The sequence below is a fragment of the Ovis aries genome, chromosome 20 (assembly GCF_016772045.2).
Source record: "Ovis aries strain OAR_USU_Benz2616 breed Rambouillet chromosome 20, ARS-UI_Ramb_v3.0, whole genome shotgun sequence".
Classification (NCBI taxonomy): domain Eukaryota; kingdom Metazoa; phylum Chordata; class Mammalia; order Artiodactyla; family Bovidae; genus Ovis; species Ovis aries.
Window position 1 is genome coordinate 2,232,818 of NC_056073.1, and position 26,220 is coordinate 2,259,037.

Here is a 26,220-nt window from a genome sequence, read left to right on the forward strand (position 1 = left end):
ATTATTGCATGATTCCACTTATATGAGGTACCTAGCATAGCCAGATTCACAGAGATAGAAAGTAGAATGGTCACCAGGGGCTGAAAGAAGAAAGAATAGGGTACGGAGTTTCAGCTGGGGATGATGAACATTTTCTGGAGATGAGTAGTGTTGATAGTTTCCCAGCAATGTGATTGTGCTTAATGTCACCAAATTGTACACTCAAAATGGTAAATGGTAAATTTTGTTATGTATATTTTACCATCATATAAAAAGTTGACATCAATTAGTTTGTTGTATGCTAAAAAATAACAGATAAAGGAGTTCTAGAGACATAATACAGTGGCATTTTCATACAACTTGGACTGGAAGTTCCAAAGGCAAAGAAGTTCCTGGCAGGTCCCTGAAGTCTAGGTCAGGAAGAAGCACCCCTGACAAGGGAAACAGTGCACCCAAAGGCAGAGATGCCAGAGCAAGAACAGCAACAGAAATCTTCCTTCCTGGAATGACAAGAGTATACATAGGAGGGCCATGAGGATGGAAAAAGTGCTCTTATTATAAAAAGACATAAAAGGTCAGAAAGAAATTAGGACATGATATAATTTAAATGGGCTTCTCTGGTGGTTCAGTGGTAAAGTATCCACCTGCCAATGCAGGAGACTCAGGTTTGATTCCTGGGTTGGGAAGATCCTTTGGAGAAGTAATGGCAACCTACTCTAGTAATCTCGCCTGTGAAGTGCCATGGACAAAGGATCCTGGTGACTACAGTCCATGGGATTGCAAAAAAGTAAGACACAGCTTAGAGACTAAACAACAACATAATTTAAATATTTATCTACCTGCTGAAATCTTTTGTTGATAAGGGTAATGATGTAATCTTTAAGAAAATAATCCTAAATGAAAAACAGAAATGAAAAGACAGCCCATAGATTAGGAGGAAATATTTGCAAATTATGTGACCAACGAGGGATTAATCTCCAAAATATTCAAACAATTCATGGAGCTCAACAACAACAACAACAAAAACCCAATCAAAAACTGAGCAGAAGACCTGAATAAACATTTCTCCAAAGAAGACACACAGATGACCAAAAAGTGGTCATAGAAAAGATGCTCAACATCACTAACTATTAGAAAAATGCAAATTAAAACTGCAATGAGCTTCACCTCACACCATTCAGAATGGCCACCATTAAAAGTCCACAAATGATAAATGGTGGAGAGGAGAGAAGGGAACACACCTACACTGTTAGTGGGAATGTGAACTGGTGCAGCCACTATTCAAAACAGTATGGAGGTTCCTCAAAAAAAAATAAAATAAAATAAAATAAAATTACCCAACGATCCAGAAATCAAGCATATTTAGACAAAACTCTAATTCAAAAAGATACATGCATCCTTATATTCATAACAGCACTATTAACAGCAGCCGAACCATGGAAACTATCAAAATGTCCATCACCTGATGAATGAATAAAGAAGATGTGGTACCTATATACAGTCGAAGGCTGTTGTTTTTGTTCACTCGCTAAGTCGCGTCTGACTCTTTGTGACCCCATGGACTGCAGTACACCAGGCTTTCTTGTTTTTCACTATCTCCTCAGAGCTACTATTCAGCCATAAAAATGATAAAACAATGAAATTTGAAGCAACATGGAAGAATCTAAAGATTATCATACTAAGTGAAGTAAGTCATAAAATGAAAAGTATATGATATCACTAATATACGGAATCTAAACTGTGACACAAATGAACTTATCTATGGAACAGAAACAGATTCACAGACATAGAGGACAGAGAACCTCTTTGTGGTTGCCAAAGAGGAGGTGGTGGAGGAGGGGTGGATTGGGAGTTTGGGATTAGCAGATGCAAACTATTATACATAGGAAGGATAAACATGTTTCTACTATACAGCACAGGGAACTATATTCAGTATCTTTTGATAAACCATAATGGAAGATGCTATTTAAAAAAAAGAAAGTATATACATATGTGTGTGTGTGTGTGTGTGTGTGTGTGTAGCTGAATCAGTTTTCTGTATAGCAGAAATGAACACAACATTGTAAAATCAACTGTACATCAATAAAATAAATTTTTTAAAAGAAAGAAGAAATGAAGACAATGTAATTATAAGCCTGAACACTGGGTAGGAAAGACTGTAGATCAGAATTTAAAGCCAAGACTCTGCTGTTCATAAGAACTGTGTCACAAGAAGGAAGGAAAATGCCCAGAAGCAGAGGCTGGGGGCCACCACCTTGGTCTTCATAACCAACATGAGGGCTTTCATCTAGACTTTACAGATGACAAACCTGAGACTAAAGAAAATAAATGGCTTGTTCGTTATCTTTCAGTCACTAAGTGGAAAATATGCTGTTGCTTTAGTAATGAAAAGATGCAAATGAAATCAATAGCTCTTCAAAATACATTTTTGAGCAAGAATGGAAATTCTTCTCAGCTATAAAACCTCAAGTTTCTACAAAACAGGACAAAAGAATGACCTCTAAATTAAGTATATTAGCATTGAATCATGATGCGTCATAGAACACTCATAGTGTTCCCCAGTCTGAGAGTTTTTGAAACTCTAAAGTAAAATAATACAGCACAGGACACGCTGAAACCCAGCCACCATCCAGCTAACCCATTTCCAACCCTCAGTATCCAGCACCAAAGTAAAACACGCTTCTGTTCAACACTGAGTAAATAAAAATGGAATGGTAATCCTAATGTTATTATCAAAATAAGTTATCTGATAATTTGATGTGTGATCTTAAATTCTGAATCTGAAAATGCAATCTTTCTCAATAAGTATAAAAACAAAGACAAAAATGTAATTTCTCTCAATAAATGTAAAAACAGATTGTGTTTTAATCATGTTGACTAATTGCTTCTAAGCCACACATTCTCCCTCATTCCTCATCTAATTATGAAGCTCATTAATATGAACAAAGACAATTCAGAAGTTTCATAATGAACCCAGACTGCACAAACAAAATTGTGTTTGTGAATTTCAGTTGGGTATTTTTTTAATGTATTTGTTTGTAACTAGATATGCCTTTCTGTTAAAGAGGGTAATTACGGTGATTTTGAAACTCCATGGATAAAGATGATGTGGATGACCCCAGATCTCACCAGCCTGTGAAGAAAGAACTTGCATGAACAGTAGACATGAGAAACTTTCTAAGTCACTGTCTCTACTGGCTCATGGAGAAAGGATCCCAGTCTCCAGGAGGGTCCCCTGATCTTCTGGGAACCCCTGAAAAGAAAAGCTTAACCCTGCTGTGTTGTCTGCTCTGGACCATTCTTTCTAGGGCTTTCCTTTCTTCATGGAAACCTCCAGTCTTTGGCTCATGTGCCCTGGGAAATGACTGTGCACAGTTCGAAGTGCCACCTCCCTGTGTCCCCAGAGTAGCCAATCTCCCAGGAGGCAGAGCCACAATGTTCGCTGCCTGAGGCTGAAAGAAGCCTCTCCCGCCCTCAGAGAATCCTGCTGCTGCTGCTAAGTCTCTTCAGTTGTGTCAGACTCTGTGCGACCCCATAGACAGCAGCCCACCAGGCTCCGCCATCCCTGGGATTCTCCAGGCAAGAACACTGGAGTGGGTTGCCATTTCCTTCTCCAATGCATGAAAGTGAAAAGTGAAAGGGAAGTTTCTCAGTCGTGTCCGACTCTTAGCCACCCCATGGACTACAGCCTACCAGACTCCTCCATCCATGGGATTTTCCAGGCAAGAGTACTGGAGTGGACTGCCATTGCCTTCTCCATCAGAGTATCCTAGCTCCCTTCATACTTCTCCAGAAAGTAGCTCCATCAGCTCTATTAGGCTCAAAAGTCCAAAAACACTATATCCCTCCTGCTCCCAGCATTGGTCCTATTTCCCCACTCATCCCCAGGTGCTTCTACAATTTTAAAAGTTCTTTCTGTTTTAGAATAAAACAAAATCCCTTAAGCATATCAATGTATGCTAATACATGTTCTTATGGGTCGCAGCACTCAGGCTCAGCAAACAATAAGATACTTAGGTCCAACTGGAGCTCAACTATATCCACTTTAAATGGTCATGGACTGAAATTATGTTTATAATTCAAATGTAACAAAACAAATATTCAAACCATACGCAGAAGCATAGTTGTATAATATGCTGGTGCATGCCAGCACCAAGGGTTTAAATATTAACCTAAAATATCTTTGTCTGTATGTATCCAATCCTATTAACTTAAAATGAACCACTATCTGAAGTAAACTACAGAAGAGCCACTGGTTATTTCAAAAGCATGGTCTGCAAATGATGAGCTGACATATTTTAATAACCATTTTTTATAATTCCCTGAATTTGGAACTCACCCTCCGCTTGCTTAGTCGGTCACATATAAATCCTTTTTTCTTTGGATCTGCTTTCTGAGTAAACGCTTGCTCACTTATGGGTGAGTCATAAAGCTTTTAGATGTGATTTCAAAAAGTCATTATTTCCCTTGCATGCTTTTTTAAAAGACCAAGATAATTTATTTAAAATAAAAAGAGGTATTTTACTATGAGACACATTACAAAATTATTGAAGTGAATTGCTATATAAGTATACATACATGCATGTATAGAAATAACTAAATAGAAGCCTAAAATATAAACTCAAAAAAATTGGACATATACACGTGTACATATATATTTATGTTAGCACGAGTTCATGTACCTGATGCACAGTGAGGCCAAACTCATATATGAGTTTGGAGGAAAGATAGTAACGATAACCCTGTATGCGAGACAGCAAGAGACACAGATGTATAGAACAGTCTTTTGGACTCTGTGGGAGTGGGCGAGGGTGGGATGATTTGGGAGAATGGCATTGAAACATGTATAATATCATATAAGAAACGAATCGCCAGTCTAGGTACGATGCAGGATACAGGATGCTTGAGGCTGGTGCACTGGGATGACCCAGAGGGATGCTATGGGGAGGGAGGTGGGAGGGGGGTTCAGGATTGGGAACACATGTACACCCGTGGAGGATTCATGTTCATGTATGGCAAAACCAATACAATCTTGCAAAGCAAAAAATAAATAAATAATAAAATTTTTAAAAAAGAAAGGTTTATTGTAAGGTTCTGCAAGGAGATGGGTGGCTCATGTCCTTAAAAACTCTGAACTCCTTGAAGAGTTATGGCAAAGCACATTTAAAAGTCAGGTTGTGGAGAGGGTGGTTTGCAGGGTCAGCTTGTACAGAATTCTCTAATTGACTGATGATTAGGTAACAGGGTGATGTCACAGGGGTTAACTTTATCAGTCCTCAGGCTCCAGGAGGCTTGGGGTTATATGCTTAAAATCATCAAGTAGTTAACACTTTCCATGTGGTAGGGGTTTTCACATCTGCAAAACAACTAACTCAGGAAACATGCATCGAATACTATTATCTGGGTAGTTCAGAGAGGAGCTAAAGCAAACAGTATGGGGGAAGACTTGAACCCAGAAAGTCTCCATGGAGTCCTGCTTGGTTACATTTATATATTCAAATTTACCAGGGGTAAGGGAAGTTTTTCTTGACTGTTCATTCTTCACCAGTAGAATTTACATACAATTCTAAAATGAGTCACTTTTTTCTCATTTGGATTAAAGGACTCAACTTCAGTAAATTCAAATATGCAGCATTATTCACTAACTGGGGTCATTTTAGTATCTCTCTATATATATATTTGTTTGCTACAAAAGTTTAATAATTAGCCTTCAAATGTAAACTGTTCATAAAGAAAGCATCTATAATGAAATAGTCTTCTAGGAAAAAACAGAGGTTATTTTTAAAGAAATATTAATAAGATTGCTGATAATAATAAGATAAATAGTATCATTTAATAAAAGCAGACTGTGTGTCTATTTCATTTGAGATGAGTTTCAAGGAACCAGAAAAAAAGAATTATAGGCCTTCTCAAGTCCAGACTTCTAGAACCAAATGGAAATGGAGCTTATAGTTATGCTCCCATCAGAACTGACTAAAGTGCTGATTCTAAAAGAAAAAAAGAACTTCAGTGACAGTTTATTAGGGAGTTTTTATCAGAGGCAGAAGTCGATACACTGCTTAAGGCACTGGAATAGACATCAAATAAGACAATGAAGTTTGTGGTTAAGAAAAAAATTAAAGACATTTTAAACATACTTTAAAAAATTTCCAGATCCTCCTGGAAATCCTGAGCCAAGAGAAAATATTTGGGAAAAGTGACAGAAATGGCCCTCATGTGCCGTCCCAGGAAAGAGAGAGGACACTTCCTAGGGTTGCCCAGGGGCACAGTGGCAAGTAGACAAAACCTCTTTTATTGTTGTCTTGAGTTAAGAAAAAGTTTTTCTTTTTCTTTTTGCCTTTTGAATCCTTCTCTACTTTGACTGTTCCTGATCTACAGTCTGCATTGATAACTAAGTTTCTTCTTTTCAGAAGATTAACCTGTTTGTAAACTACGTCCTGCACCTATTGCCCTCTAACTCTGCATGTCATACTCTGCGTCTATTATGTTTTAACCTCATGACAGCCACATCCTGATGCTTACCTAACTTGATATTACTTTCTATGCAAACCACCCCTGTGGTTCCATCATTGTGTATTACAGAAAAAATGTCACAGTGCAATCCACAGAAGACAACGGACTCAACTATCAAGACTTGATGACCAGACCCAAATTAACAGGCTACTTCTGACGTCAGACAGTTGACTGCTTCCAAATAATGCAAGAAGAATACATGATCCGTACACCTTTCCTCATCTCCCAAGTCCTGACTGCGAGCCCCAGCTATATGAGCCCCTTGATTCCCTATGGAAGGGAGACAGTTCTTAAAGCATGAGCTTAGTGTACTCTCTTCTCTGCCAACTTGAGGACTAAAGCTATCTTTCTACTTCCTCCAAACTGTCTTCATACTTGCTTATTCAGCTCCGAATGGGCAGAGAAAGCCAAGATTTTGGTGGCAACACTACCACCAACAACTTCTACAACTGGACACAAATAATTATTCTCATTTCACAAGCGAAAGTCAGTTAAGGTATTGCAACTGGGAAGGGTTAATTTTGAGTTCGTACTGGATCTGCTTCTGTGACTTTCTAATTTTGCCACTTTTGTTATTATAGGCATACATAATGACCTGCCTCAGGGAGCCTTGCCCAGCCCCCTTTGCCTGACCCTTGGGCTAGGGTACCTTTGTTTGGCTCAGAGGGAGAACAGTCTGACCCTGCCCACCTGTGAAGGTCTGTAAGGAAGTGAAACTAACACATCCCACTGCCTGATGCTTGCCAGTCTAGGAGATATTTGCAAGAATTAAATGGTCCCTGTTTCCTCACCTCCCTCCATCTCTGATCCATAAAAGAACCTGGCATCCATGCCCCAGGAAGATGGTTATTTTGAGACACTAGCCTGCCATCTTGTCAGTCAGCGTGCATTCCAAATAAAGTCATCTTCCTTTCCTCAACACTTTGTCTCAGATTTATTGTGCAGCAAGCAGAGCGAGCTTGGACTCCGTAATTGTATGAGTGACAAACAGAAGTTAATTGAAAGTATAGCAGTCTCTTCTCAGTCTCCAGAAAAGAAGGCCAGTGGCTGACTTACTTTCCTAACGGACATCCAGTCATCTTCAAAATCACGCCATCACTGGCCCCATCCCTGCTCTTCCAGTGGACAGCACTTGTTTCCTAAAGTTACCTTGTCCCTATTCTGAGCTTCTGATACTGAGCAGGACCCTGTGGGGCTCTTGAGAACAGAAGCCTTTCTGTGTCCACAATTTCTTTATGACAGGAAGTAGGCTTCATTTATCCTCCATGGCCATCCCTGAGTTCCAAGGAGCAGATTTCAAGCAGTTACTAATTAGGGAAGGGATGAAATGCAAGACAAGGTAGGAGCAGTCAAGAGAAACAACAGATCAGCCTTGGGGCAGGGTCCTGGTTCCCCCTCAAAGGATATACACAATAACTTTGAACTATTTTGCAGGTGCTGAATCCCCCACCATGGGCAGGGATGCTGCCCACAAGCATGTAGACCCCAAACAGATTAGAACCAATCTTGGGTGGCCATTGGCCTGCAGCAGTTTCAAGCAGGCCTTGGGTTCCCAGCCAGATATCGGGCTGGGTCACTGCGGTGAAAGCACCAGATTCTAGTCATCAGACCACTGGTCAGTGACAAGGGCCCTGGCCCTTCATCTTTGCAGAAAAGAATTTCCACAAAGCCTGAAGGTAGAGCAGCAAGTAAGTGTTGAAGTAAGTGTTTGTTAAGAGGAAAAGAGCACAGTATGTCTGGATAGACACATGGGCAGGCTCAGAGAGATAGTCCTTGAGTTGTGCCCTCGTGGCAGTTTGAATCACTTTTATGGGGTATTTTGTTGGGGCCCATGTGAGGAAAGCAGGAAAGACTCCATCTTGAAGACTGTCATTAGTCTTAAAGACAGGATGTAAACTGGGCCTGAACCCTGCCCAAGACTGAGAAAACTGTTGCTAATGAAAACCAGGTTTCTTGGAGACTTCCCTCCCTACAGATGGCAAATGGAGATTGTAGTTGAGGTCAGGTTGCCCCTGTTAGATTAACATGGAAACATCCCCTCTTGGTGTATAATCATTGTTCCCCACACACACAACTTTAACCATAATTGTTTGTTCTCCTAGCACCTTCGTGTAGTAAAACTCAGTCACACACATCAAAGAGGTTGCTAACATGTAAGCAGTCACGCAGTGGAGGATATAATACTGGGCCTTTCAGAAACATCAGGGTCCTTGCTGGGAACTGATTCCCCTTTGGCCCACTGGCATAATAAACTGTACTCCACTGTCTTGAGTGTCTTCCAAGATGTGTTTTGTGACTCCAGATCCTACAACAATTTCTGCTGGTTTTCCTTTGGCCACTCATGTTGATTTGCCTGGTTCCCAGTTCCTATGTGATATATCTCAGGATCCTCCCATGTGTGCACACACATCCCTTAGCCAATATGGATTTTACTGGAAAGGCATCTGTGTAGAGCATCCCTTGCTTCCCTTTGGCCTCCAAGAAGCCTATCTTCACACGTGTGGTCAGGGGGGTCTCTTGACTTTGAGAATGAGAAATATGTGGTCTGGGCAGGGCCCAGCCTCCTCACCTTAATTGTCTTGGGGTTTTAGTCCACAGCAATAAATCTCCAATTGCTTTACCCTGGGGATACTTCCTTGCCTCAGAACCAGAAGATTAATGATGCTGATTCCCACTTACCTCACCACCAACCAATCAGAAGAATATCCAGGAGCTGATCATGCCCTCTTTGAATAAGTACTATAAAACTCTTCCAGGTTGGGACACATAGTTTTAAGGGTATTAGACTGCTGTGACCACATTTACCTGACAAAGCAATAAAGCTATTCTTTCATGCTTCATCCAAAACTCTGTCTCTGAGATGTAATTCAGTATCAGGATACAGAGGCCAGATTCAGCTTCATGTCTGACCTGCCACATCCCTAAAGTCTTCCAAAAGGCTCTCTCACCACCTCAACGCCCTCTACTGCATGCCCCCCATCCTTACGTCCTGCCAGCCCATCTCATTCCCAGACCCAACCCCAGGGACGTCCCTCGGAACCCACTGGCCCAAACCACCAGAGAAAGCTGGACATCTTCCCCCCTTGGTGCCCTCGAAAAGAAGCACAGAGAAGCCAGGAGATAGACTTGTCCTGTTCGAGTGACTGGCTACCTTGGGAGAAAGCGTCATGAAAAATTCACGTGGATTAAATGTCTCATCTCAGAATCAGACTTCTGTACTGAATTGGAAAAGAAGTGCTCAGAAGGAACCCTCAACATTTGGGTGCAGGGAACCCTTCTCTCTTCCATCTCCAGATATGCTTGATGATGTCTGAAATCAGGGTGTGGTGAGGTCTTTGTTTCTTTTTTCTTTGGCTGTGCTGGTCTTCACTGCTGCCTGCGGGCTTTCTCTAGTTGCAGCGAGCAGGGGCTACTCTCTAGTTGTGATGTGCAAGCTTCTCATTGTGGTGGCTTCTCCTGCTGCGGAGCTTGGGCTCCAGATGGGTAGGCCTCAGTAATTGCAGCACATGGGCTCAGTAGTTGTGGCACAGCGGCTTAGTTGCCCCATGGCATGTGAAATCTTCCCAGCCCAAGGATTGAACCCATGTCGCCTGCATTGGCAGGCAAACTCCCAAACACTGGACGAAGAGGGAAGTCTAAGGTCTTGCTTTTGATAATCAAATGAATATACATGTGCTTGGTTTACTGAAATGGACTCAAAGTCTGGCAAATCATCCCACCCTCTCTTTCTTACACAGAGTCCAAAAGTCTGTTCTTTACATCTGTGTCTCCTTTGCTGCCTTGGATATAGGATTGTTGTTATTGTCTTTCTAAATTCCATATATACATGTTAATATATGGTATTTGTGTTTCTTTTTCTGACTTACTTCATTCTGTATAATAGGCTCCAGTTTCGTCCAGCTCATTAGAACTGACTCAGATGCATTCCTTTCAATAGCTGATTAATATTCCTTTGTGTATATGTGCCGCAACTTCCTTATCCACTCATCTACTGATGGACAACTAGGCTGCTTCCATCTCCTAGCTACTGTAAACAGTGCTGCAATGAATATTGAGGTACATGTGTCTCTTTCACATGTACCTTGGTTTCCTTGGTGTGTATGTCCAACAGTGCAATTGCTGTCTCATATGGCAGTTTGGTCTGATCAGTTTTTCTCTTTCTTCCTGGTTCAGTTTTAGAAGATTACCCTTTTATAAGAATTTGTCCATTTCTTCCAAACTGTCCATTTTAATGGCATATAGTTGCTAATAGTAGTCTCTTGGGTCTTTTGTATTTCTGTGGTGTTTGTTGTGATTTTTCCAATTTCATTTCTAAGTTTATTGATTTGATTATTCTCCCTTTTTTCTTGATGAGTCTGGCTAGTGGTTTGTCTATTTTGTTTATCTTTGCTGTAGTCTCCTTTGTTTCTTTTTCATTTATTTCTTCTCTGATTTTTATAATTTCTTTTCTTCTACTAGCTTTGGGGCTTTTTGTTCTTCTTTTTCTGGTTGCTTTAGGTGTAAAGTTAGGTTGTTTATTTGATGTTTCTCTTGTTTCTTGATGTAGGCTTGTATTGCTATGAACCTTCCTCTTATCACTGCTTTTACTGAATCCCATAGATATTAGGTTGTTGTGTTTTCATTATCATTTTTTCTATGAATATTTTGATATCATTTTTTATTTCTTCCATGATCTGTTGGTTATTCAGAAGCATATTTTTTAGCCTCCATATGTTTGTGTTTTTTATAGTTTTTCTTTTTTCCTGTCACTTCAGTTCAGTTCAGTCACTCAGTCATGTCCAACTCTTTGTGACCCCATGAATCGGAGCACGCCAGGCCTCCCTGTTCATCACCAACTCCCAGAGTTCACCCAAACTCATGTGTATCAAGTCAGCGATGCTATCCAGCCATCTCATACTCTGTCGTCCCCTTCTCCTCCTGCCCTCAATCCCTCCCAGCATCAGGGTCTTTTCCAGTGAATCAACTCTTCGCATGAGGTGGCCAAAGTATTGGAGTCTCAGCCTCAGCATCAGTCCTTCCAATGAACATCCAGGACTGGTCTCCTTTAGTATGGATCTCCTTGCAGTCCAAGGGACTCTCAAGAGTCTTCTCCACACCACAGTTCAAAAGCATCAATTCTTCAGTGCTCAGCTTTCTTCACAGTCCAACTCTCACATCCATATATGACCAGTGGAAAAACCATAGCCTTGACTAGACAGATGTTTGTTGGCAAAGTAATATCTCTGCTTTTTAATATGCTATCTAGGTTGGTCATAACTTTCCTTCCAAGGAGCAAGCATTGATATCTAATCTTACAGCATTATCAGAAAAGATGCTTGAAATGATTTCAATTTTTTTTAAATTTATCAAGGTTAGATTTGTGGCCCAGGATGTGGTCTATCCTGGAGAATGTTCCATGTGCACTTGAGAAAAAAGGTGAGTTCCATTGTTTTGGGGTGAAATGCCCTGTAGATATAAATTAGGTCTAACTGGTCCATTGCATCATTTAAAGCTTGTGTTTCCCTGCTCATTTTCTGTTTGGTTGATCTATCCATAGGTGTAAGTGGGGTATTAAAGTCCCCACTATAATTGTGTTACTGTTAATTTCCTCTTTCATACTTGTTAGCATTTGCATTATATATTGAGGCGCTTCTATTTTGGATGCATGTATATTTATAATTGTAAGTATCTTCTTGGATTGATCCCTTGATCGTTATGTAGTGTCCTTCTTTGTCTCTTATCATGGTCTTTATTCCAAAGTCTATTGTATCTAATATAAGTATTGCTACTCATGCTTTCTTTTGATCTCTATTTGCATGAAATATGTTTTCACAGCCCCTCACTTTCAGTCTGCGTGTGTCTCTAGGTTTGAGGTCCATCTGATGTAGACAGTCTATATAGGGGTTTTGTTCTTGTAACCATTCAGACAGTCTTCATCTTTTGGTTGGAACATTTAGCCCATTTATGTTTAAGGTAATTATTGTTAAGTATGATCCTATTATTATTTACTTTGTTGTTTTTGGTTCATTTTTATAAACCTTTTCTTTTTCCTGTCTAGAGAAGATCCTTTAGCATTTGTTGAAGAGCTTTGTGGTGCTGAATTCTCTCAGCTTTTGCTTGTCTGTAAAGCTTTGATTTCTCTTTTATATCTCAATGAGATCTTTGCTGGGTAGAGTAATTGTGGTTGTAGGTTTTTCTATTTCTTCACAATATGTCTTGCCATTCCCTTCTGGCCTGAAGGGTTTGTATTGAAAGATCTGTCATCTTTATGGGTATCCTCTTGTATGTTATTTGTTGCTTTTGCCTGGGTGCTTTTAATATTTGCTCTTTGTGTTTAATTTTTGTAAGTTTGGTTAATATGTGTTCCACCTTGGGTTTATCCTGTTTGGGACTCCCTAGGTTTCATGGATGTGCATGGCTATTTCTCTCCCCATTATAGGGAAGTTTTTTACTATTATCTCCTCAAATATTTTCTCATGCCCTTTCTTTTTGTCTTCTTCTAGGACACTTATGATTTGAATGTTGGGACATCTAATATTGTCCCAAGGTCTCTGAGGTTGTCATTTTTTTTTGACTTTTTACTCTTCTTTCTGCTCTGTTTCATTTCTTTTCACCATTCTATCTTCCACCTCATGTATCCTTTCTTCTGCCTCAGTTATCCTACTGTTGGTTCCCTCCAGTGTTTTTAACCTCATTCATTGCATTGTTCATTATTTATTGACTCTTCTTTATTTCTTCTAGGTCCTTGTTAAACATTTTTTGCATCTTCTCAATCCGTGTCTATTTATCTGTAACTCCATTCTGTTTTCAAGATTTTGGATCATCCACTAAAGAGTCTGCCTGTAGTGTGGGAGACCAGGGTTCGATCCCTGTGTTGGGAAGATCCTCTGGAGAAGGAAATGGCAACCCACTCCAGCATTCTTGCCTGGAGAATCCTAGGGATGGGGGAGCCTGGTGGGCTGCCATCTATGGGGTCACACAGAGTCAGACATGACTGAAGCGACTTAGCAACAGCAGCAGCATGGGTTTGGTATGGGTTTGGGCAGCCCGTCTTAATGTTCAAGGTTGCATTCCTGTTTTGCTGTAGAAATAGCGTGGTGTGTCTTGCACTGGAAACTGCTGGCTCTTGCATGGAGTTTGGTTTCAGTGTAGGCATGGAAACTTTTGGTGGCCTCTTGTCTATTCATGTTCCCTGAAGTCAGGAGTTCTCTGATATTCTAAAGTTCTGGAGATGAGCCTCCTGCCCTGGTTTCGGTCGTCCTCTTGCAGTAGCCTCAATACTTCTCTATCTACACAGCACAGAAGATAAAACACCTAGGTTCATGGTGAAATGACTCTCCACAGCCAGGAACACCCAAAGAGATCCACAGAGTTATACAGAGATGAGAAGAGGGAGAAGGGAGGTAGAGGTGACTAGGGAGAGTCAAAAAGGGATAGCAATCAAGCCAGTAATCAAATCCATAAGTGAATATGGATACCGATTAGATTCTTAAAGGCACAAAACTGATTTTTAAAATGTTAAAAAGCAATGGCTCAGAGGTTAAAGCGTCTGCCTCCAATGTGGGAGACCCGGGTTCGATCCCTGGGTCGGGAAGATCCCCTGGAGAAGGAAATGGCATTCCACTCCAGTATTCTTGCCTGGAGAATCCCATGGATGGAGAAGCCTAGTAGGTTACAGTCCATGGGGTCACAAAGAGTCGGACACGACTCTGCGACTTCACCTTCAAAGATGAAAAACCTAGAATAGAGGTTAGACTCTCAAAATTACAATATAAAAAACACACAAAAAAATCAATCACAAAAATTAAAAATACTTATATATGGAATTTGTTTTTTTAAAAATAGGATTTTTTTTAGAAAGCTAATAGTAGGCTATAAAAATGAAAAGTTAAAGGAGCAATAAAGAACTAAAATTCTAGAAAATTTAAACGTTATCTAGGAATTCCTCTGGATCTGTTTTGGGCAATGTAAGGTCAATTCAGTATCAGATAGTCCTTTTTCTGGCTTGTAATTATTCACAAAATCTATAGTTCCCCCTCAAATGCACAGTCTCAGCATTAACTGCAGGATCTTAATCTACTGCACTTGTCACTTCTGGGGCAGTTCCCACTTCTTTGCTTATTTGGCTTCCTCTTTTTGCAAGTCTCTTCAGTGTCTAATTCCCACCCTGACAAGAGGAGGCAAAGGTGGCCACGTACTCAGACTCACTTGTTCAGTTGTGCTGTGGAGGAGGGACACTACAAACAAATACCACTGGCATGTGTGGGGAGTACTCACACTGAATGGGACACACTGGGTTTGCCACAGCCCGAGGTGGTGTGGACTTCCCAGGTCCACACTGCTCAGGCTCCAGAGTTCTCTGTGAGGGCACTGTCCCAAGTGGGTCCTGTATTTTGTGCCTTTTCAAGATCCAAGCCACTCAGGTGACTGGGTGCTTGGTGAGTGCACTGTGCATCTTATGCATGTCTCCAGTCCTGGCCACTCAGTTTCCCAGGCGTGCCATGAGAGCACAGTCCCAGTTGTGCCATGTGTCTCCGCGGGGGAGCTGATTTCAGGCTGTTACATACCTGGCTGATGTGAACCATCCAGGATCTCAGGAAGACACGGTTAGCAACTGGCAGCCTGCTCACAGTCTGGCTGAAGTTGTGGTCTCTGGGGCCAAAATTGCATCAGCCCCTTGCCTTCTGCCTATGGCTGTCACACACCTGTCTCTCTGCTTCCCAGGAGGGAGAGCCCTAAATGGCAGCCAGGTTGCTCTCTTTTGGTATTTACTAGGGCTCAATCCTTTGTTCTATGAGTGCTCCAGAGGTCACCATGTGGCATTAGAGCCTTCTTGTAGGAAAGACCCTTTTTCCTTTGATCTCTCTGGCCATCCCATGGTTTGGGTTGTTATGTCACATTAGTCCCCTCAGATTGTCCTCAGGGCATCCAAACCCAGTCCTTAACCTAAGGACTAAGGATGCAGCCCTCATCTCCCTGCCCAGTCCCCACTTGCTATTGGTGGACAGGAGCCTCTGAGCCATTTCCCCACTGGTAATTGCAGTTAGGCGTGTTCTGTGGGGGTTTTGTTTGTTTGTTTGTTTGTTTCCAGTTATGTTTCTCTCTGAGATTCCAAAACTCTCCATGGACCTGACTGTGAGAGGGTTTCCTATTGTGTGGAAACTTCTCCTCCTTCATGACTCCCTCCCCAGGATGGGTCTCCACCCCTAAATCCTTTGTCTCTCTTTTCTTCTTTTATATTTTGTCCTACCTCCTTTTGAAGAGATTGGGCTGCTTTTCAGGGTGTCTATTGTCCTCTGCCAGTGTTCAGAAGTTGTTCTGTGGAAGTTGTTCCACATTCAAATGATCTTTTGATGAATTTGTGGGGGAGAAAGTGGTCTCCCATACTATTCCTCTGCCATCTTGAGACCACCCTCTCCACATTCATTCTTTTTCATCAAGTCTCAATCTCTAGAAACCTGAAACTTGGAGACAGGGTGGAAAGTGATATATAAACTGAGATAAAGGTGAAATGATAAATTTGGATTGAGAGACAAATTATTGGTGCATAATCTATTTATAAATTTCCTGGTGACTAGGTAAACACATATATACCCTTTTGAATTGTTCAATGAGCAAAGGGTATTCTTTAAACTTATCAATACATTTGCTTTTTCTTTTCTTGTATGAAAAGCTCAACTATTTGCTACTCATGCAAAAACTATAGCCCTTAACATATAGAATATCCTAATAAGACCTAAGACTTCGGAGTTGGGGAAAGATGGCAGAGGAATAGAATCTTCTCACAAATTCCTCAAAGAACATTTCAACGCCGAGCAAACTCCACAAAACAACTTCTGTAGGCTGGCAGAGGACATGGCAACCCAGAGGAGCCTGGTGGGCTACAGTCCACAGGGATTGCAGAGTTGGACACAAGTTAGCAAGAAGGATAACAATAAACCTAGGATTTCAGTGAGGCCCCATCAAAATATTTCTTCAAGCACAAGGTTGCCAAAAGGGTGGTTCTGCCTCAGCAGAGGACATTTTTCCTCAAATTTGAAAAACCCTCAAAAGATTGGGTAAAATGCTAGCAAGCTGTGGATTCACAGGAAAGCTCCACAAGAACCATCCAGCCCAAAAGGACGGTGGGATTTTGAGAAATCCCCCAGCACAAGAGGGCAAAACGAGAAGCTTCTTTCCTTTTTCTCTCCTCAGTTCCTACTTACTCCAAATCTATCAATAGTATTCATTTAGAATGTTATAGTACAGAATCTGAACATGGCTGCTTTGTACAAGCAGTTAGCCCAACCTGCGGCCCCACACTAGCCAGACCAAGGGACACTGTGCCTTTTCAAATTTCAGGCCACCTGCAGCAGACCAGGTGGATCTGTGCAAAGAACATCAGCAGAAAGCAGAGCTGACAAGAGGCCAGACACAACTTGCCAGAAGCTCATACTCTAGAACAATGAAGCTCTTGAAAATAAAGTTAAACAAAGAAAGTTGTTAAGATATGCTTTTTAGACTGATTTTTAGAGCAAATTTGAGTTCACAACAAAGTTTAAGAATGTACAGAAATTTCCCATATACTCCTTTTCCCAAAGTGAATATTACCTTCTTTGTCAGCATTTTAATGATTACTATTTTTTACTAATTGTGAACCTACATTTTTTTTTTCATCACCCAACCCATAGTTTATGCTAGGGTTTGTTTTGTTTTGTACATTTTGTTTTAAACTTTTTTTCTGACATTTTCTTACCATCATAGTATCTTCAGATTTTTAATCTTCCTCCAATTTTTCATTTTAAAACCCAAACTTCACTACCCAAGTTTACCTGAGAGCGAGATTACTGGCTTGACCACTCTCCTCCTTTGGACTCTCCTTTTCTCCACCAGGTGGCCTCTGTCTCTTTTCTCCCCATCTCTTCTCTATCCAACTCTGTGAATCTCTCTGTGTTCCAGACGGTAGAGAACACCTAAGGAACTGGTTACTGGCAGGATTTGTCTCTCCTACTCATTCCTCTCTTATCCTCCTGGTCACCTCTGTCTACTTCCTCCCTCTCCTCTTCCCCGTATAACTCTGTAAATACCTCTGAGTGACTACTGGCTAGCTTGCTTTCTCCTCTTTTGATCTCACCGCATCTCATTCCAGTTACCTCTAACTACCCCCTGCATCTTCTCTTCTCCTTGTAACTCAGTGAACCTCTCTGAGTATCCCTCAATGTGGAGAAACTTTCATCTTTAACCTAGATGTTTTATCATCAGTGCTGTATAGATGGAGAAGTCTAGAGGCTACTGTAAAATAAAACTGAAAACCAGAAGCAGGAAGCTTAAATCCAAAGCCTGAAAACATTAGAGAACTCTTGAATTCAGGGAACATTAAGCAAGAGGAGCTCATCAAATGCCTTCATACCTACACTGAAACCAAGCTCCACCCAAGGGCCAACAAGTTCCAAAACAAGACATACCATGCAAATTCTCCAGCAACACAGGAACACTCCCTGAGCTTCAATATACAGGCAGCTCAAAATTATCCCAAACCTTTGATGTCTCATAACCCATTACGGGTCACTCCACTGCACTCCAGAGAGAAGAAACCCAGCTCCACCCACCAAAACTCCAACACAAGCCTCCCTAACCAGGAAACCTTGACAAGCCACTGATAGAGCCCCACCCAAAGTGAGGAAGCTCCATAATAAAGAGAACTCCACAAATTACCAGAATATAAAAGGCCACCCCAAACGCAGCAATATAACCAAGATGAAGAGACAGAGGAATACTCAGCAGGTAAAGGAACAGGAGAGTTGCCCACCAAACCAAACAAAAGAGGAAGAATATTCTAATGAGAAGGATCCGAAATTGGTGAAAATGATCCAAAGATAAATTAAGACCAAAATTGAAAACCAAGAAAGTAACAGATATAATAATAACGCAATAAATGAGATCAGAAACACTCCGGAGAAACAAATAGTAGAATAACGGAGGCAGAAGATAGGATTAGTGAAATAGAAGATAGAATGGTAGAAATAAATGAATCAGAGAGGAAACAAGAAAAACGAATTAAAAGAAACGAGGACAATCTCAGAGACCTCCAGGACAATAGGAAACGCTCCAACATTCGAATTACAGGAGTCCCAGAAGAAGAAGACAGAAAGAAAGATCATGAGAAAATCCTTGAGGAGATAATAGTTGAAAACTTCCTAAAGGGGAAGGAAATAATCACCCAAGTCCAAGAAACACAGAGAGTTCCAAATAGGATTAACCCAAGGCGAAACACCCCAAGACACATATTAATCAAATTAACAAAGATCAAACACAAATAACAAATATTAAAAGCAGCAAGGAAAAACAAATAAATAAACACAAAGAAAGGATACAGCTGATCTTTCAATAGAAACTCTTCAGGCCAGGAGGGAATGGCAAGACACACTTAAAGTGATGAAGACAATAACCTACAGCCCAGATTACTGTACCCAGCAAGGATCTCATTCAAATACGAAGGAGAAATCAAAAGCTTTACAGACAAGCAAAAGCTGAGAGAATTCAGCACCACCAAACCAGCTCTCCAACAAATTCTAAAGGATATTCACTAGACAGGAAACATGAAAAGGGTGTATAAACCCGAACCCAAAACAATAAAGTAAATGGTAACGGGATCATACTTATCAATAATTACCTTAAACGTAAATGGGTTGAATGCCCCAACCAAAAGACAAAGACTGGCCGAATGGATACAAAACAAGACCCTCTATATGCTGCTTACAAGAGACCCACCTCAAAACAAGGGACACATACAGACTGAAAGTGAAGGGCTGGAAAAGATATTCCACGCAAATAGAGACCAAAAGAAAGCAGGAGTGGCAATACTCATATCCGATAAAATAGACTTTAAAACAAAGGCTGTGAAAAGAGACAAAGAAGGCCACTACATAATGATCAAAGGAACAATCGAAGAAGAAGATATAACAATTATAAATATATATGCACCCAATATAGGAGCACCGCAATATGTAAGACAAATGCTAACAAGTATGAAAGGGGAAATCAACAATAACACAATAATAGTGGGAGACTTTAATACCCCACTCACACCTATGGACAGATCAACTAAACAGAAAATTAACAAAGAAACACAAACTTTAAATGATACATTAGATCAGTTAGACCTAATTGATATCTATAGGACATTTCACCCCAAAACAATGAATTTCACCTTTTTTCAAGTGCTCATGGAACCTTCTCCAGGATAGATCACATCCTGGGCCATAAATCTAAACTTGATAAATTCAAAAAAGTCGAAATCATTCCAAGCATCTTTTCTGACCATAATGCATTAAGATTAGATCTCAATTGCAGGAGAAAAACTATTAAAAATTCCAACATATGGAGGATGAACAACACACTTCTGAATAACTAACAAATCACAGAAGAAATCAAAAAAGAAATCAAAATATGCATAGAAATGAATGAAAATTAAAACACAACAACCCAAAACCTGTGGGACACTATAAAAACAGTGCTAAGAGGAAAGTTCATAGCAATACAGGCATACCTCAAGAAACAAGAAAAAAGTCAAATGAATAACCTAACTCTACAACTAAAGCAACTAGAAAAGGAAGAATTGGAGAACCCCAGAGTTAGTAGAAGGAAAGAAATCTTAAAAATTAGGGCAGAAATAAATGCAAAAGAAACAAAAGAGACCATAGCAAAAATCAACAAAGCCAAAAGCTGGTTCTTTGAAAGGATAAATAAAATTGACAAACCATTAGCCAGACTCATCAAGAAGCAAAGAGAGAAAAATCAAATCAATACAATTAGAAATGAAAATGGAGAGATCACAACAGACAACACAGAAATACAAAAGATCATAAGAGACTACTATGAGCAGTCGTATGCCAATAACATGGACAACGTGGAAGAAATGGACAAATTTTTAGAAAAGTACAATTTTCCAAAACTGAACCAGGAAGAAATAGAAAATCTTAACAGACCCATCACAAGCACGGAAATTGAAACTGTAATCAGAAATCTTCCAGCAAACAAAAGCCCAGGTCCAGACGGCTTCACAGCTGAATTCTACCAAAAATTTCAAGAAGAGCTAACACCTATCCTCCTCAAAATCTTCCAGAAAATTGCAGAGGAAGGTAAACTTCAAACTCATTCTATGAGGCCACCATCACCCTAATACCAAAACCTGACAAAGATATCACAAAAAAAGGAAAACTGCAGGCCAATATCTCTGATGAACATAGATGCAAAATCCTCAACAAAATTCTAGCAATCAGAATCCAACAACACATTAAAAAGATCATACACCATGACCAAGTGGGCTTTACCCATGGATGCAAGGATTCTTCAATATCCGCAAATCAATCAATGTAATTCACCACATTAACAAATTGAAAATAAAAACCATATGATTATCTCAATGGATGCAGAGAAGGTCTTTGACAAAATTCAACATCCATTTATGATAAAAACTCTCCAGAAAGCAGGAATAGAAGGAACATACCTCAACATAATAAAAGCTATCTATGACAAACCCACGGCAAACATTATCCTCAATGGTGAAAAATTGAAAGCATTTCCCCTAAAGCCAGGAACAAGACAAGGGTGTCCACTTTCACCGCTACTATTCAACATAGTTCTGGAAGTTTTGGTCACAGCAATCAGAGCAGAAAAAGAAATAAAAGGAATCCAAATTGGAAAAGAAGAAGTAAAACTCTCACTGTTTGCAGATGACATGATCCTCTACATAGAAAACCCTAAAGACTCCACCAGAAAATTACTAGAGCTAATCAATGAATATAGTAAAGTTGCAGGATATAAAATCAACACACAGAAATCCCTTGCAATCCTATACACGAATAATGAGAAAGTAGAAAAAGAAATTAAGGAAACAATTCCATTCACCATTTCAACGAAAAGAATAAAATACTTAGGAATATATCTACCTAAAGAAACTAAAGACCTATATATAGAAAACTATAAAACACTGATGAAAGAAATCAAAGAGGACACTAATAGATGGAGAAATATACCATGTTCATGGATCGGAAGAATCAATATAGTGAAAATGAGTGTACTACCCAAAGCAATTTACAAATTCAATGCAATCCCTATCAAGCTATCAGCCACATTTTTCACAGAACTAGAACAAATAATTTCAAGATTTGTATGGAAATACAAAAACCTCGAATAGCCAAAGCAATCTTGAGAAAGAAGAATGGAACTGGAGGAATCAACTTGCTTGACTTCAGGCTCTACTACAAAGCCACAGTCATCAAGACAGTATGGTACTGGCGCAAAGACAGACATATAGATCAATGGAACAAAATAGAAAGCCCAGAGATAAATCCACACACATATGGACACCTTATCTTTGACAAAGGAGGCAAGAATATTCAATGGAGTAAAGACAATCTCTTTAACAAGTGGTGCTGGGAAAACTGGTCAACCACTTGTAAAAGAATGAAACTAGATCACTTCCTAACACCGCACACAAAAATAAACTCAAAATGGATTAAAGATCTAAATGTAAGATCAGAAACTATAAAACTCCTAGAGGAGAACATAGGCAAAACACTCTCAGACATAAATCACAGCAGGATCCTCTATGATCCACCTCCCAGAATTCTGGAAATAAAAGCAAACTAAACAAATGGGATCTAATTAAAATTAAAAGCTTCTGCACAACAAAGGAAAATATAAGCAAGGTGAAAAGACAGCCTTCTGAATGGGAGAAAATAATAGCAAATGAAGCAACTGACAAACAACTAATCTCAAAAATATACAAGCAACTTCTGCAGCTCAATTCCAGAAAAATAAACGACCCAATCAAAAAATGGGCCAAAGAACTAAATAGACATTTCTCCAAAGAAGACATACGGATGGCTAACAAACACATGAAAAGATGCTCAACATCACTCATTATTAGAGAAATGCAAATCAAAACCACAATGAGGTACCACTTCACACCAGTCAGAATGGCTGCGATCCAAAAATCTGCAAGCAATAAATGCTGGAGGGTGTGGAGAAAAGGAACCCTCCTACACTGTTGGTGGGAATGCAAACTAGTACAGCCACTATGGAGAACAGTGTGGAGATTCCTTTAAAAATTGCAAATAGAACTACCTTATGACCCAGCAATCCCCCTGCTGGGCATACACACTGAGGAAACCAGAATTGAAAGAGACACATGTACCCCAATGTTCATCGCAGCACTGTTTATAATAGCCAGGACATGGAAACAACCTAGATGTCCATCAGCAGATGAATGGATAAGAAAGCTGTGGTACATATTCACAATGGAGTATTACTCAGCCATTAAAAAGAATTCATTTGAATCAGTTCTGATGAGATGGATGAAACTGGAGCCAATTATACAGAGTGAAGTAAGCCAGAAAGAAAAACACCAATACAGTATACTAACACATATATATGGAATTTAGGAAGATGGCAATGACGACCCTGTATGCAAGACAGGGAAAGAGACACATATGTGTATAACGGACTTTTGGACTCAGAGGGAGAGGGAGAGGGTGGGATGATTTGGGAGAATGACATTCTAACATGTATACTATCATGTAAGAATTGAATCGCCAGTCCATGTCTGATGCAGGATGCAGCATGCTTGGGGCTGGTGCATGGGGATGACCCAGAGAGATGTTATGGGGAGGGAGGTGGGAGGGGGTTCATGTTTGGGAATGCATGTAAGAATTAAAGATTTTAAAATTTAAAAATAAAAAACTAAAAAAAAAAAAAAAAAAACCTAAGTCTTCGCTGACAACTCAGTGGTAAAGAATCTGCTGCCAAGGCAGCAGATGTGGGTTTGATCCCTGGGTCAGAATGATCCCTTGGAGAAGGAAATGACAACCCACTCCAGTATTCTTGCCTGGGAAATCCCATGAACAAAGGAGCCTGGTGGGCTACAGTCCACGGGGATTGCAGAGTTGGACACAAGTTAGCAACTGAATGATAACAATAAGACCTAGAATTTCAGCTCTGTGAGGCCCATCAAAATATTTCTTCTAGCACAATGGTTGTCCATATGGGGTGGTTCTGCCTCAGCAGAGGACATTTTTTTCCTCAAATTTGAAGAACCCTCATAAGTATTGGGTAAATGCTAGGAATGCTGTGCATTCACAGGACAGCTCCCACAAAAATTATCCACCCAAAATGTCAGTGTGGATTTTGAGAAATCCTCCTCTAGCACAATGAGTGTCAAATAACTTGTGAATCTTCTTTCCTTTTTCTCTCCTCATGTTCCTATCTTACTCCAAATCTATCCAATAGTATTCATTTAGAATGTTATAGTACAGAATCTAACATGGCTGCTTTGTACTAGTTCAGTTAACCCAACTACTGTTATGGTCCCCACACTACCATACCAAGGGACACTGTTGTTTTTCAAATTTCAGGCCACCTGCATCAGACCAGGTGGATCTGTGCAAAGAACATCAGCAGAAAGCAGAGCTGACAAGAGGCCAGACACAACTTGCCAGAAGCTCATACTCTAGAACAATGAAGCTCTTTGAAAATAAAGTTAAACAAAAGTAAAAGTCTTGATTAAGATATGTTCTTTTTATTTTATTTTTTTAAATTTATTTATTTACTTATTTATTTATTTACTTATTTTTAGTTTTTTATTTTTTAAATTTTAAAATCTTTAATTCTTACATGCATTCCCAAACATGAACCCCCCTCCCACCTCCCTCCCCACAACATCCCTCTGGGTCATCCCCATGCACCAGCCCCAAGCATGCTGCATCCTGCGTCAGACATAGACTGGCGATTCAATTCACATGATAGTATACATGTTAGAATGTCATTCTCCCAAATCATCCCACCCTCTCCCTCTCCCTCTGAGTCCAAAAGTCCGTTATACACATCTGTGTCTCTTTCCCTGTCTTGCATACAGGGTCGTCATTGCCATCTTCCTAAATTCCATATATATGTGTTAGTATACTGTATTGGTGTTTTTCTTTCTGGCTTACTTCACTCTGTATAATCGGCTCCAGTTTCATCCATCTAATCAGAACTGATTCAAATGAATTCTTTTTAATGGCTGAGTAATACTCCATTGTGTATATGTACCACTGCTTTCTTACCCATTCATCTGCTGATGGACATCTAGGTTGTTTCCATGTCCTGGCTATTATAAACAGTGCTGCGATGAACATTGGGGTACATGTGTCTCTTTCAATTCTGGTTTCCTCGGTGTGTATGCCCAGCAGGGGGATTGCTGGGTCATAAGGTAGTTCTATTTGCAATTTTTAAAGGAATCTCCACACTGTTCTCCATAGTGGCTGTACTAGTTTGCATTCCCACCAACAGTGTAGGAGGGTTCCCTTTCTCCACACCCTCTCCAGCATTTATTGCTTGCAAATTTTTGGATCGCAGCCATTCTGACTGGTGTGAAGTGGTACCTCATTGTGGTTTTGATTTGCATTTCTCTAATAATGAGTGATGTTGAGCATCTTTTCATGTGTTTGTTAGCCATCCGTATGTCTTCTTTGGAGAAATGTCTATTTAGTTCTTTGGCCCATTTTTGATTGGGTCGTTTATTTTCTGGAGTTGAGCTGCAGAAGTTGCTTGTATATTTTTGAGATTAGTTGTTTGTCAGTTGCTTCATTTGCTATTATTTTCTCCCATTCAGAAGGCTGTCGTTTCACCTTGCTTATATTTTCCTTTGTTGTGCAGAAGCTTTTAATTTTAATTAGATCCCATTTGTTTATTTTTGCTTTTATTTCCAGAATTCTGGGAGGTGGATCATAGAGGATCCTGCTGTGATTTATGTCTGAGAGTGTTTTGCCTATGTTCTCCTCTAGGAGTTTTATAGTTTCTGATCTTACATTTAGATCTTTAATCCATTTTGAGTTTATTTTTGTGTGCGGTGTTAGGAAGTGATCTAGTTTCATTCTTTTACAAGTGGTTGACCAGTTTTCCCAGCACCACTTGTTAAAGAGATTGTCTTTACTCCATTGTATATTCTTGCCTCCTTTGTCAAAGATAAGGTGTCCATATGTGTGTGGATTTATCTCTCGGCTTTCTATTTTGTTCCATTGATCTATATGTCTGTCTTTGTGCCAGTACCATACTGTCTTGATGACTGTGGCTTTGTAGTAGAGCCTGAAGTCAGGCAAGTTGATTCCTCCAGTTCCATTCTTCTTTCTCAAGATTGCTTTGGCTATTCGAGGTTTTTGTATTTCCATACAAATCTTGAAATTATTTGTTCTAGTTCTGTGAAAAATGTGGCTGATAGCTTGATAGGGATTGCATTGAATTTGTAAATTGCTTTGGGTAGTATACTCATTTTCACTCTATTGATTCTTCCAATCCATGAACATGGTATATTTCTCCATCTATTAGTGTCCTCTTTGATTTCTTTCATCAGTGTTTTATAGTTTTCTATATATAGGTCTTTAGTTTCTTTAGGTAGATATATTCCTAAGTATTTTATTCTTTTCGTTGCAATGGTGAATGGAATTGTTTCCTTAACTTCTTTTCTACTTTCTCATTATTCGTGTATAGGAATGCAAGGGATTTCTGTGTGTTGATTTTATATCCTGCAACTTTACTATATTCCTTGATTAGCTCTAGTAATTTTCTGGTGGAGTCTTTAGGGTTTTCCATGTAGAGGATCATGTCATCTGCAAACAGTGAGAGTTTTACTTCTTCTTTCCAATTTGGATTCCTTTTATTTCTTTTTCTGCTCTGATTGCTGTGGCCAAAACTTCCAGAACTATGTTGAATAGTAGCGGTGAAAGTGGA